This window comes from Gossypium arboreum, chromosome 12 (genome assembly GCF_025698485.1).
Source record: "Gossypium arboreum isolate Shixiya-1 chromosome 12, ASM2569848v2, whole genome shotgun sequence".
Classification (NCBI taxonomy): domain Eukaryota; kingdom Viridiplantae; phylum Streptophyta; class Magnoliopsida; order Malvales; family Malvaceae; genus Gossypium; species Gossypium arboreum.
Window position 1 is genome coordinate 11,777,662 of NC_069081.1, and position 15,522 is coordinate 11,793,183.

Consider the following 15,522-nt stretch of genomic DNA (forward strand, 5'->3'; position numbering starts at 1 on the left):
AAGCCATTATGCCAAGATGGTATACGGATAGTGTGAGCGTGCCTCCGACCGTTTCCGATTTCCGAGCTGACTTGTCAACACTACAAGGAATGAAAAGGAGGGAGTAAGCATAAATGCTTAGTAAGTTCACATGCAAATAGCAAGTAACATAACTATATAAGCAAACATAAAACATCATTTGCATAATCATCACCGAGACATTCATATCACATTTTCGTTTATCATCTTATCATATTGTTGTTATATCGAGTTTTCAACTCGAGGGTTAAGTACATACCTGTTCAAAGTATTCATTTCAAAACACTTACCAATACGTCCCTTTCATCTCGAGTATTCCTCCGCTTGAGTAAAATTTTACCCGTTGAACACATCGGAATATAATTCGGATACATGGAAAGTTTGCACATAAGTGCCACATATGTAGCCAAGCTACCATGTAACTCGCCCATAAGTGAACTCGGACTCAACTCAACGAGCTCGGGCGTTCGCATCCATAAGTGAACTCGGACTCAACTCAGCAAGCTCGGATGCCTAGTTACATCTCTCGAACTCGGACTCAACTTAACGAGTTCGGACATTCGCATCCATAAGTGAACTCGGACTCAACTCAACGAGTTCGGATGCTCAACCATCCTAGTGACATGTCACTTGTATCCTAATCCATTCCTAAGGTTCAACGGACCTTTTCCCAATCATGTGTCTCAACCATCTTCTACGGAATGCCGATACTGCGATACTCGGTAGTATTTCACATTTTCCAAATATATCACATAATTTGACATATTATCAAACAATTATCACAAGTATAATATTTCATAATAATTATCATATCATTTAAATAACATTAAAACATTTAAAATAATAACTATGTTACCAACATTTACATATGAACTTACCTCGTATGCGAAAATGGCTACTTTTTCCATTTCGTCCACAACTTGGTATTTTCCCCATTTTAGCCCGAATTTTAGTTTTCCTTGCTCTATCATTTAAAATATAGTATAATTAGGACTCATATTATTCAAATTGACCCAAAATCATATTTTGGCAAAATTACAGTTTTGCCCCTAAACTTTTGCATATTTACACTTTTGCCCCAAAGCTCGTAAATTAAACTTCAGCCTATTTTATTATGTTTTATGACATGCTGATCATTTTTCCCTTCTATGGCAACATCAAATTCTCACTCTAACATGTACTTATGACTATTAGGTATTTTTACCGATTAAGCCCTTTTGCTAGTTTTCGCTTAAAACCGAGTAGCACAAGTTGTCTAACATAATTTAAAACCTCATATTCTATCATAAAACACCAAAATACACAAATTTCACCTATGGGTATTTTTCCAAATATGAACCTAGGTTGAATTATTGCTAGCATAAGCTTAATCGAGCTACCGGGACTCCAAAAACGTAAAAATCATTAAAAACGAGGCTAGAACGGACTTAAAATCGAGCTTGGAAGCTTGAAAAACCCTAGCCATGGTTTCTCCTTGATATATTCGGCCATGGGGTTGAAGATGAGCAAAATTGGCTTTTAATTTTGTATTTTAATTCATTTTACCCCTAAATGACCAAAATGCCCTTACTACTAAACTTTCCAAAAATTCCATCCATGTCCAATTTTTGTCCATAGACTTAGAAATTGGTAAAATTGCTATTTAAGACCTCCTAATTAATATTTCAAAACAATTTCATACTAGAAACTTCTAGAATGCAAGTTTTACAAATTATTCGATTTAGTCCCTAATTTCAATTTAAGCACTTTATGCATAAAATTTCTTCACGAAATTTTCACACAATCATGCAATCATATCATAGACCTTAAAATAATCATAAATAATTATTTCTATCTCAGATTTTGTGGTCACGAAACCACTATTCCGACTAGGCCCAAAATCAGGATATTACATGAATACACTGACTTCCGACTGAATCAAAATTAATAACATATGCCAGATATGCTGTACAACCCTGATAAAGCAACTTATTAACTTTAATTGCTGATATGATTCGAGCTAACCTACTGGTACGAATTCCATTTACCTCAACACTATCACCATCTTCAGTCTGAACGCTAAATTTCTTTTTATAACAGTCCAAAATTACCCCATGTTCAGCTAACCAGTCCATACCCAGTATAACATTAAAATCCTCAAAAGGCATTATTAATAAATTCACCGAAAAAGTTTTATCATATATCATTAGCGGGCATCTCGGGCATACCTGATTAACTAATATTGTTTGCCCCAATGGACTTGATACTTCTATTGAGACTTTAGACATTTCTGTTTTTAATTTCCCCGACTCTACTAATTTTGAATTAATATATGAGTGTGAAGATCCAAGATCAATCAAAGTATAAATAGGCTCAGAATACAGTAAAAATATACCTGTCACCACATCGTGAGCATTGCCTTCTTATCGGGTTCTGACTACATAAGCTCTAGCTGGAGCTCTGGCTTCAGATTGCTGTGTAGCTATATCACTGCTTCTACCAACTCCTCCTCTCCTCATAACAGAACCTCCCCTGGACATTCCTCTACCTCTGGCAGTCGATATCGATCTCTAAGATGTGGCAGGTGTACTACTCTGAGTTCTCGGACAATCTTTAACAAAGTGTTCAGTAGAGCCACAGCGGAAACATCCTCCTGTTTTCTTCCAACATTCAAAATGTCTTTTCCCACAATAATCGCATTCAGGATTTTCACTTTCCCGGGGCGGAGCTTTTACACTACCGGTAGAGATAGTAATCTGTTTTCCTTTGCTTCTGTCACCCCTATCAGACCGAAAGCTTGATCTCCAACCACTTCTTGATTCTCTGAATCTCTTCGGTAATGGATTAGAACTGGTAGTTCCCATACGTTTTCCAGCTGATTTACCAATTTCTGATTTTTTTTATCCAAGCCCAGTACTTGTTCTATCATTTTTGCTCGCTCAACCAGATCAACAAGTTCAGTAATTCGAGACTTACCAATTGAATCTTGATTTCATCTCGCGATCCCGTAGAAATCGTTTACAACTATCAGCCTCGGTTGGAACATATTCTGAAGCATACCTGCTCAATCTAGAGAACTCTCGCTCATAATCCAGTACTGACATATTCCCCTGTTTCAGCACTAAAAACTCTTGCTTTTTCTCATCGATGTACAATTCCCCAATATACTTTTTCTAAAATTCTTTTTGAAACAAGTCCTAGGTTACCTGATCATCCAGCAAATGTCTAACCACAGATTCCCACTAGAGATACGCTTCTCCTTGTAACAGTGATACAACACATATCAGACTCTCTCGAGGGGTGCAGTCTAATTGTTGCAAAACTCTTTTTGTTGTTTCCATCCAATTTTCAGCAGCGGATGGATCAACTCCTTTTAATCCCTGAAATTCCGTGGAACCATATTTTCGTAGCTCTTTAATCGGGGCCTGTTTGACAGTAGGTACAAATGTAGTAGCAGGTATAGTTCTCACTACATGCTGTAATGCATCAGCTATATCTTTTAACAGTTGTGAGGCATCTCTTTCTCTTCCTACGTTAGGAGGTTGATTATCTAACGGATTCACACTAGGTATAGCAGATTCAGTTTCTTCAAATTCTCGACTTCCAGTGTACATTTCCTGTTCAACATTATCCATTCTTTCATCTGACATTTTATCTATAAAACAAAATCAAATAAATATATTAGCATCCAAAAACCCGACTCAGTTTCAACTTAAATGTGGCATGTACTTCTAGACTCATTTACTAGCTTGATTTAGTCCGAGAATCGGCTAAACCTTAGCTCTGATACCAACAATTGTAACACCCCCTAACCCCGAACCATCGCCGGAACAGAGTTACGAGGCATTACCTGACGTATCAGACAACTTATGAATAATTCACAAATAAAATAACATTCATAGCATAATTTAATTACTAAATCCCTATATCGAACTCTCAAAGTCTAAAACATACATTTAAGTGAAACGGGATTAGTTTAAATACTCCAAATTTTTATTTTTATTTTTATTTATTTTAATAATAATAATAATCATAATTTAATAATATAAATTATAATTTAATAGAATAATAATAAATAATAAATATCTATATACTTAAATAAAAAGTAATTAATAATTAAATTATATATATTTACATAATTAAAATCTAAAACATCTTAGATTTTAACATGTTTGCAAATCTCAACTTATGCTAAATGGCTTAATTGTCATTTTAGCCCTTTTACTTTCTTTTAATCTATAATTAGACTTTCACTCTTTATTCAATTTAATCCTTTTTGCTAATTACTCTAAATTAAGCTAAATTTACTTAATTAAAACCTAATTAGACACACCACTAGGCTCATAAATATTTTTAATAATTATTTTCGAACTTATTTCACTAAGACGGAGGCCTGATAAAACACTTTTCCGGTGCCCACGGATTTTGGGTCGTTACATCTTTCAATTTCAAACTATTTTATATAAGTTTCTATGATTCAATCTCAAGTGTGCAAATAGATTGAAAAAATGGCTAGACAATCTATTTGAGGTATGAGTAATGGAAGAAATGGCTCTAGTTAGTTGGAGTGACATGTGTCAAACAAATTCTAATAAGGGCTTGGGTGTTTGTAAGCTATATGAGCATAAGAAGTCTTTCTTGATCAAGCCAGGTTTAAAGCTAATTACTAATACCAATGAGCTGTAGGCTTGTGTGTTGAGAAGTAAGTATAGAGTTGGTGTGGGGTGTTTGACGACAATTCCAAGGTTATGTAGTTCCTATGTGTGGAGGTAAATTACTGAAGTTTGGGTAGAGGTATGATGCAACATCGTTTGGTTGATTGGTAATGGTAAATCTATCTAGTTTTGGATTGATCGTTGGATTAGTAACATAGGCTTTTTATGGGAGCTCCATACAAATTCGGTTCGGATTGATAAGGATGCTATGGTTAGTAAGATGGTAGATTCGGAGGGCAACTAGCCTTGGCACAAACTTTCTTTATGGTTGGATCACTCTTTACTTTCTTGGATTGATAGTATTCAACCACCCAATGTCATGGATGGGGGTGATCATATTAGCTGGAGGTGGACAGAAAAAAAAGGTGATTCTCTATTTTAGATTCCTATTTTCATTTATCAAGTCATGATTGGGTTACTAAAAATACTTTCTGGTCAATCTTGTGGTAGCTTAATTGCCCGCAAAAAATGAAGAATTTTATTTGGTTGTTTGTGAAAGAGAGGATCCTTACTAATGCTAAGAGATGCTGAAGGGGGATTGCTATGGATGCTATTTATCAGTTGTGTAATCAGTAACTGAAAGAGCTATATATGCTATACGTGATTGTTTTTTTGCCACTCAGGTATGGGAACAAGTCATTCCTCCAAATTGAAGGCATTTCCTTTCCTTTGATATTTTTGAATGTTTGGTTTTTAATTTTGGAAAACGTGGATGAATTAGCTTGCATTGGTGCTACTTGGAACATTTTCTTTGCTATTGCTTGCTGGAATACTGTAAATGGATGAATATTTTGATTTTTTAGGATTAAAATATATCACTGAGGAGGTCATTTCTAAAAGCGTTTGTTGGGCACATAATTGTAAAAGTAATCCATTTTTAAAGATTTTTAGGTCTCATAAATAGTTTGTGCATATCAATTGGCATGCTCTGTTGGAAAAAATCAGGTTCAAAAATGGTTTTCTTGCATAGCGGAAAAATAAAATTTTGAAAACTAAGTCGATTTGTGATATTTATAACAATAAACTTTTTCCTGAAATAGTACTTATGTTTTGGGCTAGACGAATCCTAGACATTCCTGACTTTTAATCTAACGACCTTCTCCGCTATTCTCATATCATGAACTGGTTCAAGTGTCAGCTCAAACAAGTTCGAATCAAACACAGACCCAGAAATAATTTTATTACTTTTAGTAGGAAAGTAAATCTTTCTCTTTTATAAAAATCGGTAAAATTTTTATTCCCGAAAAATAAAATTTATACTTAGAAATAAATTCTCACTATTTTCGATCAAAATAACAATATCTCAAAGTTGTATAAATCTTATTGTGTTTTTAGCCCCACCGGGGCCATCAATTTATAGAGAGTGAAAGTGAAACCCTAGTTGAATTAGTAGTATGCATTTAATGTCTATTTAATAGAAAAACAATCCCCTACCTGAACTAAGAGAGAGAGAGGGGCTAATAGGGTGTGTTTCCCCTCATATGTATTATGATATGCATTTGGGTCTCTCTTGTATTGGTCCAATTATATGTGCTTTTTGAGCTATTAACCAAACATTTTATAATTTAATCCAACCCAAGACATGTTTTTCTATTTCTCAAAATAGACATTATTTATTAAATTAAATTAAATTAAATTAAATTAAATTAAATTAATTTTCCAATAAAATAAATTTATAAACCCAATTCTAATTCATTAAAAAGAATGGAAATTTTATCGTAAAAGAGTCTATGAGAAAATATATTTAATTTCTACATTCAACTAATTTCATAATGGCCAATTAACTTAATTCCATTTTCGAACTTAAAATTATTTAATTAAATAATAATTCAAAAAACTTAAGTTAACTCTTAGGTCATTTCCATACTAAGTGAGAAACTACATTCATTTTTGAATGTAACCCATTTCTGTAACTTTATCATTTCTATCTATTTTTGTTCATTTGATTCATCATGCAATTCATTTATGGTTTCATCGAGCTAGTGGAGGGATCGATTGGACATATGTAATTATGGCTCAAATGATTTATAATTAAGTTCTAGCTTTTCACATATTAATTATAAACTTATTTAGCCACAATGTCATTCCACTATGTATCGTGATTGAGCTCTCTCTAATGACATACCATTACGAAGTTACTCAATTAGTGCTCGTCCAAAGACCTTATCATAAGTGTGTTACCCTCATAGGATATTCTTAATCTCTTTAGGATAAATTCGTTCACCTAATATGATCCTATTTATCTCATGGTAACCATTACATCTTCCTTCATGAAAAATCAATTACTATCATATAATAATTAAGTCATTCATCACAAAGATAGATGACCTGTAGCCACGTTTACTTTTCATCTATCATGTAATGCTATTAAGAGGATATCATTTACCAATGTCTTAGGCTATGAATTCAACTATTAAGAATGATGCTATATAATGTAGAAGTCTTATACCCAACACACTAGCTTTCGATTCCTTATCTATTTGAACTCAGACTTTTACTTGCATCAAAGTGTATGAGTCAAATATACATAGTCTATCATTCACATTAAGGTATGTCATACTATGAACATCACAAGTGAATAAATCCATAAATGGATTTAGGATCTATTCTACTTGGATCTTTTCTGATGTATTGTCAGTCTAGTCAGTCAAATCTATGTCTTTATCTTCTAGGAGTCTTTCGCTTCAATGCCCAAGACAAAATATCTTTCTAATTAGACTTGATAGACGACATATTAGTCTTTCAATCAATTTGCTTATTTTCGATTAGACTAAGGATATGTTTAGGTTCGTCTACTAATATAAGTTATCTTTCTGTATTACCATTCGACCACATAATACCGCTTAGTATTAGTTAAACATTAGACGACCAATGAGCTAATATTTGCTTCTATTTTTCTTTCCATGCAAAAAACCATTGAGGACAATATACAAAGGATATTAATATAATTCATGAATAATTTTATTAACCAATTTGTTCATTAAAATTACAAGTGTACATAGACGAAAATACTACACTTAGGGCACCAAATCCAACATGCTCTTCCTTAGAATAGTTAAAGGTGAATTCTGATGGGGTGATACTCTAGAGTGGTCAACTTTCTTCTACCGTAGGGTTTTAAAGGATAAAAATAGGGACTGAGTTGTAGGCTATTGTAGGAAATTTGGTGGAGGTTTGCCTCTTTCAGAAAAGCTGTAGGCGATCCATGATGGACTTAATATGGTATCGGAGAGGTTGTAACATCCCAATACCCTGTCCAACCATAAAGACCTGGTATAAGACTATTACATTTGGTGCCAAAGCGAATTCGCTGGGCAATATGTAATTTGAACATTTAGTCATAGTATTTTAACTTATTTAACCTAATAATTATTATTATAAACATCTGTGGTTATTATCGGTTAAATGATTATGATTAGAAATGATTAAAATATGATTTTTACTCAAAACAAGGGACAAGTATCGATACTTAGACACAAGGTATCGTTACTTGATGAAAGTTATCTATACTGCTAAATAATATCGATACCAAAATAGTATTATAGAACTCCAAAATTTTAAAATTTTGGATAGGTATTCAATACCTTATGTCTAGGTATCAACACATTGTCTTCAAAATCGATACCCAAAATGTTATCTATACCAAAAACACATTCTATTTTGAAAATCTTCAATTTCGATACCCAAGTATCGATACCTATACTCTTGGTATTGATACCTTAGGTACTTTTGGTAAAAATCAGTTGAGAAATTTGCTAAAAAACCCTTGCCATAAAATTGAACCATTTCAACATTTAAAACCAATTTAGGAGCACTAAATCGATTCAACACAACTCCAAAGCAACCACAATTATCATAGTATCCATCGCATATGCTTACATATATCTATTAATTATTTATTTCACTTAGACCCAAAATATTTAATTAACAAATACCAAAATAGGTAAAGTTTTAAAAGTTTGTATTTTAGTACTTAACGTTTGGAACACATTTGTCTACCTATGTACATTTCATTTTAACCCCAAATATAGTACCTACTCTTGTAGCTCCTGAAGATGTGATGAGATGAGAGATCTCTTAGCTCGAGTCTAGCTCTTCAAGTCTAACTGGACCTATACATTGAAATAAACAAGTTAAGCCGGTGAAGGCTTAGTAAGAGCACTACAAGGTAATAAATAGGTAAATAAATCATAACATAATGTTTAAACGTATTAAATTAGCACATATTTACACACATGAAGATTTCTACAATTATACCTTACTTTAACAAAATTTAACTTACTTTTAATAGTTAATAAACTTACCACAACACTTTGATGATTCATTTTATTCACATTTCACATCCTTAGCCAATAGTATACTTTTATAGAACATACCAGATATACAGAACAAATATAGATGTGCATTATTAAACAAAATGATTTTTCAAGCCCATACATGCATATATGTTTAACTAAAGTTTTCGAGGTAATTATGTATTAAATATTAAATTGTGAATTAGTCTTGTTATTGATTGTTGATTAGAGAAGCGCAACAGAAACATGATATTAGGTTTTTATTAAATATTCCATGATTAGTTGTGTGGTGTGATTGGTCAGTTGGTGTGTTCTGTGGTTGTTTAAACAGAGAGTCACTTTAGTGGCTAATGTGACGTTCAAAATTCCAGTTGGACCATTCTGGCCGGGTTTGGGGAGCTACATTTAGTTGTATTAGAGCCATGTTACATAAAAATCAAGCAAGACCATGAGTTTTGTCAAACTGTCAGAAATAATCTAGTTTATAAATTTGAAATATTTAAAATTTGGATGAAAATACCCTTGCATGAAAATTAATTGTTTGAGTTGGGGTAGGATGAGTATATATTACCTTCCTCGAAATTATTTTCTTTGCAAGTTATGCCTTGGATCACTTGTTACTCCCCACTCCTCAATAACATTTATTTGTTGATTATTGTATGTCCGATATGTCTTTTAGTCAAGGTAGTAAGAGTGCACTCGGGCGATGTATGTTTTCTATGCTATTATGCTTCGTAGGGTTTCTTTAAAGGTTGGTTTTGAGCATGAAAAGAGGTTTCTGTTGGTTTAGGTTTTGTGGCATAACCACAAAACTATAGAGGCTACTTGGGAAGCTGGGCATTAGAGGAGACATTAATAACCTAATTGGTTTAGTTTAGGTATTTTTGAGAAAGAAATTCTTTTTAGAGGGGGAGAATTGTCACATCCCAAAAATCGGGTTAGGAGAATTGGGGAAGTAAATTGAGGGTTAGTAAATCGAAAATCGTAATTAGATTAGATAATTAAATAATTAGGAAGTAATTAAATAAAATATTAAAATAAATAATTTTAGGTTAAGAAATTAAAATTAGGTATCCGAGAACTAACCTGGTTAAAAAAGATTTTAAAAACGAGGTTTGATTTGAAAATAATTTTGAAACTAGTTTTAATTGAAAAACAATAACCTATCTTAAAAAGGGAAGAAATTGGAGGTGGTTAAATGGGCAATAACCCAGTTTTTTAAAATGGGTTGCCTATTTAACAACCCCCTGATATTCTTCCCTCCAATTCTTCATCTTTTTCAAAAATTTGCCAAATACCAAATTAAAGCTTTTCTCCAAAAATTAGTTCATCCTTTTTTATTTTTAATCTCTAAACACAAAATCTTTTTTCAAATTTGAAGAACACTCATGTTTTCATCCTTAAAATCCTCAAGAGATCTTCATACATTTTTGCTTGAATTAGCTCCATAGCTTGTCGATTTTGCAAAATTGAGGTGAGATTATAACTTTTTATGATTAATCTAAGTGAGTTGTTATTTCAATTCGAGATTTAAATAATTTAATCAAGATCTCAATATATCACTTGATTTTAAGTTGATTTTTGACTTGAAAATGGTAGATCTCTTTTTCTTGGCTAACCTTTGGTTTTAAAGTGATTCCAACTCATTTTGATCTAATTAAAAGGTATTTGATCTTAATTTAAAAAATATTTAATGAATTTAAGCAAATTGAATGTTTTCTTCTTTCTAAAAGATCATATAAGCTTGATTTTTTTGAAAAAATTAAATTGGTGAAATTGGGTAATATTGATGGCTTATATATGTAATTAGATGATATTAAAGATGTATGAAGTTGAAATTCAAGCTTAGAAATGAGATTTGAGTGGTTAAACACCTATTTTGCAAAACTAGTTAAATTTTCAGTATAGAGGTTAATAGGCTTTGATCTATGATTTTGGAATGATTTAATAGTGTTTGTTGATGTTAGTAATGTCTTTATAAAGTGTTTGATGTGTTTGAAAAGTACTAATTCATTTGGCTACAACCATGGACAAAGGCAAATAGAAGCTTACTTGAGCATGGTAGTTGAAGCAATGGTTGCTAAGGTGAGTGGTCTAATATACTACATTTACACTCCAGTACGCAAGCTAAGGTAACATATGCGAACCCCTACTCAATTAATATGTGAACATTAATTTCTTCTGGTGCAAACCATTGCAATGTTGTTTAAGTGTAGGGTATGCATGTTGTGCAATTTTAATGAGCCAAAATGCATGAATTTAAAATGTGCATGTAATTATAGAAATAAAATAGACAAAATGTAACTGTAAACTATGGAATTTGACGTGACAAGTGTGTGACATTATGCACTTAAAGGTTGCGTATATGTGCATATTAGTAGGTGTGAGTAGTTACGTGAGCTATTGTACTAATAAATAGGTATATATATATATATATATATATATATATATATATATATATATAATATGTGTGCATGGTCTTGTTATAAATGTAATATATAAATATGAGTAAAAGGGTTTGGCTATACGCTAATACCTATATATGCATCGGTTTTGTTATATATATAATATATGTGTGGATTTTGTTATATATATAAAATATATACATATATGGTTCTATTATGCGTGTAGAGTCTTATTGTATAATATATATGCGTTTAATGATTATATATGTGTGTAGGGAATTGGTTTATATAATATATATACACATATATGGCACTTGGAATATGATAAAATTTGATATGACAGGGGTTTTAAATATATATGAATATATATAATATTTATGCATCTTGTTATATATAAAATATATATGTTTATGGGTCATAAAATATAATATATATACATGCGTGGATAAGTTTTGTAATGTTTTCAAATTAATATAAAAAAATGTGAACTCTTTTAACATGCGAATTTTACTGATAATGTGTATATCTATGCAACTAGTATGTGAATTATGAACTCTACGATAATGCAAGCTCTGATTAGTGTAGGATTATATTATTGTGAAATGTTAGGTGCGAGCTCAACTATAATGTGAGCCAATTCTATTTGTGTACTGTGTTATATCGTGAACCATGTTAACTTAGCGAATTATATTATTATGGCAAACTATGTTAATTTGCTGATCTGTTTTAGTATGGCAAACGGTATTAATTTGTCAAACTGTGTATTGTGAGATTTTGAGCTATATTGTATTTAAGCTAAGTTATTACGTGCCTTATGCTAGATTAAATATACGTACAATGATTTATGTGAACTATGTCATGAATGATATGTAAACTATGTTATAAATGCAATTTATGTTGTATGAAAGTTATATTATTTGTGAACCATGCTCTATTACGAATTGTGAATTATGAACTGTGTTATAATGTGTGAGCTTTGCTTAATTGCGAGCCCTATTATTACTGAATATTGTGAATGTGTTGAAGAGATATGTTGGCATTGTGACTTTATGGAACCATTGGATATAGTTGGCATGCCATAGGATTATAAGTACTCACCCTCATTATTGCAATTGGCATTATACCTGTTAGAATTAAGTGACCCAAATTCTTATTTAAATAAAATACGATGGAAAATAAAATAAAAGTAAAATCCATATAGAACTAGACTTCTTTTATTTTATTTTAGAATAAGGTTTTTAAACCTTATTAAACTCCATCTATTTTATATTGATTAGGATAAGGTGTTTCAATCCTACTAGAATATGGCTTTGCAAGCCTATAAATAGACATAGTCTATTCCTCTTGTATTTGAGTAAAATTTTTCGACATAGTGAATTTTCTTCTCCTCCGCCCGTGGTTTTTTTCCGAAAGGGTTTCCACGTAAAATTTATGTGTTCTTTATTTTTATTTATTTTATTCTATTTTATTTTTCACAAATTGGTATCGAGCTTAGGGTTATTCATCTCGATCACGGTAATGGCGTCTTTGAAGTATGAAATTCATTGTTGGATCGCAACACCGATTTGCGTTGTGGCAAATTAAGATGCAAGCGCTTCTTGCAGATGGATCTAGAGGATGCCCCGCTAGGATAGATAAGATGCCTTCGACATTAACAGATGAAGAGAAGAAGCGTAAGGATCGAAAGGCATTAACACAATTACATCCGCATTTGTCCAACGAAATTTTGCGAGGATGTGATGAAAGAGAAAACTACCGCGCATTATGGAAGAGGCTAGAACAAATATGTATGTCGAAAACTCTAACAAGCAAGTTGCATATGAAGCGGCGTCTTTATGCTCATCGTTTGGAGGAAGGTGCGTCAGACACGAACACTTAACAGTGTTTAAAGAAATTCTCTCAAACTTGGAGGCCATGGAGGTTCAAGATGATAAGGAAGATCTAGGGTTGATTCTACTTTGTTCGTTGCCCGTCTTATTCAACCTTTAGAGACACGATTTTATATAGCCGCGAGTCTCTCACAGGTTGATGAGGTTTATGATTCTTTAACCTCGTATGATAAGATGAAGCATCTTGTGGTTAAACCCAACTCTCGTGGAGAGGGTCTCATTGTTCGTGGGAGACAAGACCGGAATGTTGATGATGATCGTGGTAGAACACAGAACGGAATCCTCGTGGTAAATCTAAGGGTAGATCGAAATCTTCAAACAGAGGTAAAACTTGCAACTTCGCAAGAAGAAAGGGCACATTAAATCTGAGTGCTATAAGCTACAAAATAAGATTAAAAGGGAGGCTGCGAATCAAAAGGAAAACAAACGGAAAATTCGGTGAAGTCGATGTTGTAGAAGACTACAGCGATGGTGAACTTCTAGTTGCTTCATCAATGATTCTAAAGTGCGAGGAGTGGATACTTGATTCAGTTGCACCTTCCACATGAGTCCCAATCGGGATTGGTTTACAACTTATGAAACAAAGATGTCTGAAGGTGTTGTTTTGATGGGAAATAATGCTTCATGTAAAATCGCAGTGTTGGAACAATTAAAGTTAAGATGTTTGATGGAGTTGTCGAACACTTAGTGACGTGCGGCATGTTCCGAATTGAAAAGAAATTTAATTTCGTTGAGTACTCTTGATTCAAAAGGGCAGATACACAATGAAAGTGGGGTTTTAAAGATTTCAAAGGGTCCCTTGTTGTGATGAAAGGGCAAAGAAAGATTGCCAAGTTATATGTTTTGAGGGGTTCTATCATATCGGTGATGCAATTGTCGCTTCCTCTTCCTTGTCGATGATGATATTACTAAACTTTGGCATATGCGCCTAGGGCATATGAGTGAGAATGGCATGGCGAATTAAGCAAAGAGGACTTCTTAATGGGCAAGGAATTTGCAAACTGAATTTCTATGAGCACTGTGTTTTTGGGAAGCAAAAGAGAGTTCGATTCACTAGAGGAATCCATAACACGAAGGAAACGTTGGAGTATATCCATTCTGATCTGTGGGGGCCGTCCAGAGTGCCTTCGAGAGGTGGAGCTAATTATATGCTAACCTTTATTGATGATTTTTCCAGAAAAGTTTGGGCGTTCTTCCTGAAGCAGAAAAGCGATGTGTTTTCCACATTTAAGTCTTGGAAAATTATGATTGAAAAACAGACGGGAAAACAGATAAAATACCTCCGTACAGACAATGGCTTAGAGTTCTGTTCTGATGAGTTTAATAGATTGTGCAAGTCAGAAGGGATCATGAGACACTTGACAATTCGTCATACTCCACAGCAAAACGGCGTTGCAGAACGAATGAACAGAACGATCATGGAGAAGGTTCGATGTATGTTGTCAAATGCCAACTTACCGAAGTCATTTTGGGCAGAAGCAGCCTCTACTGCATGTTTTTGATCAACCGATCTCCATCCGTTGCCATTGAGAAAAAGACTCCACAAGAGGTATGGTCTGGTAATCCTGCTAATTATTCTGATTTAAAGATTTTTGGGTGTCCTGCGTATGCTCATGTTGATAATGGAAAATTGGAACCGAGATCCATTAAATGCGTTTTTCTTAGTTATAAAGCTGGTGTAAAAGGCTATAAGTTATGGTGTCCTGAAAATAGAAAAGTTGTGATTAGCAGAGATGTTGTTTTTGATGAAACTGCTATGCTACCTAACTTATCTCTTAAAGACTCTTCCAATAAAGAAAACCAAAAGCGGTGGAGCATCGATTAATACGAATCAACTCCTCAAGCCAAGACAAAAATTGAGAATAGAGTTGCTTCTTCATCGCAATACTCTATCGCCAAAAACAGGACAAGAAGAGAAATTAAACCTCCAAAGAAGTATGCCGAGGTTGATCTAGTTGCTTATGCTTTAAATGTGGTGAAGATATAGATGCTAATCAAGAGCCATTTAATTATTCTGAGGCGATTAGTGTGAAGACTCGAGAAAAGTGGATGTTTGCTATGCAAGAGGAGATGGAATCACTCCACAAAAAGCAGAACATGGGATCTTGTAAAACTTCCTAAAGGTAAAAAGGTCATTCGTTGTAAATGGGTGTTTAAAAGAAAGAAGGGACTCCGGAGTTGAAGAACCCGGATATAAAGCAAGGCTTGTTGCAAAGGGTTA

At 33.2% G+C, this 15,522-nt stretch overlaps 1 long non-coding RNA gene across 1 annotated transcript; it reads right to left on the reverse strand.

Annotated features, from left to right (window-relative positions):
• Positions 1–14,276: 14,276 nt before the first annotated feature.
• On the reverse strand, positions 14,277–14,660 carry LOC128285557 (uncharacterized). The gene is made up of 2 exons (XR_008276017.1): positions 14,582–14,660; positions 14,277–14,497 (listed from the first exon to the last, which is right to left on the reverse strand). It is a non-coding gene; the product is annotated as an uncharacterized LOC128285557 (long non-coding RNA).
• Between the last annotated feature and the right edge of the window lie 862 nt (positions 14,661–15,522).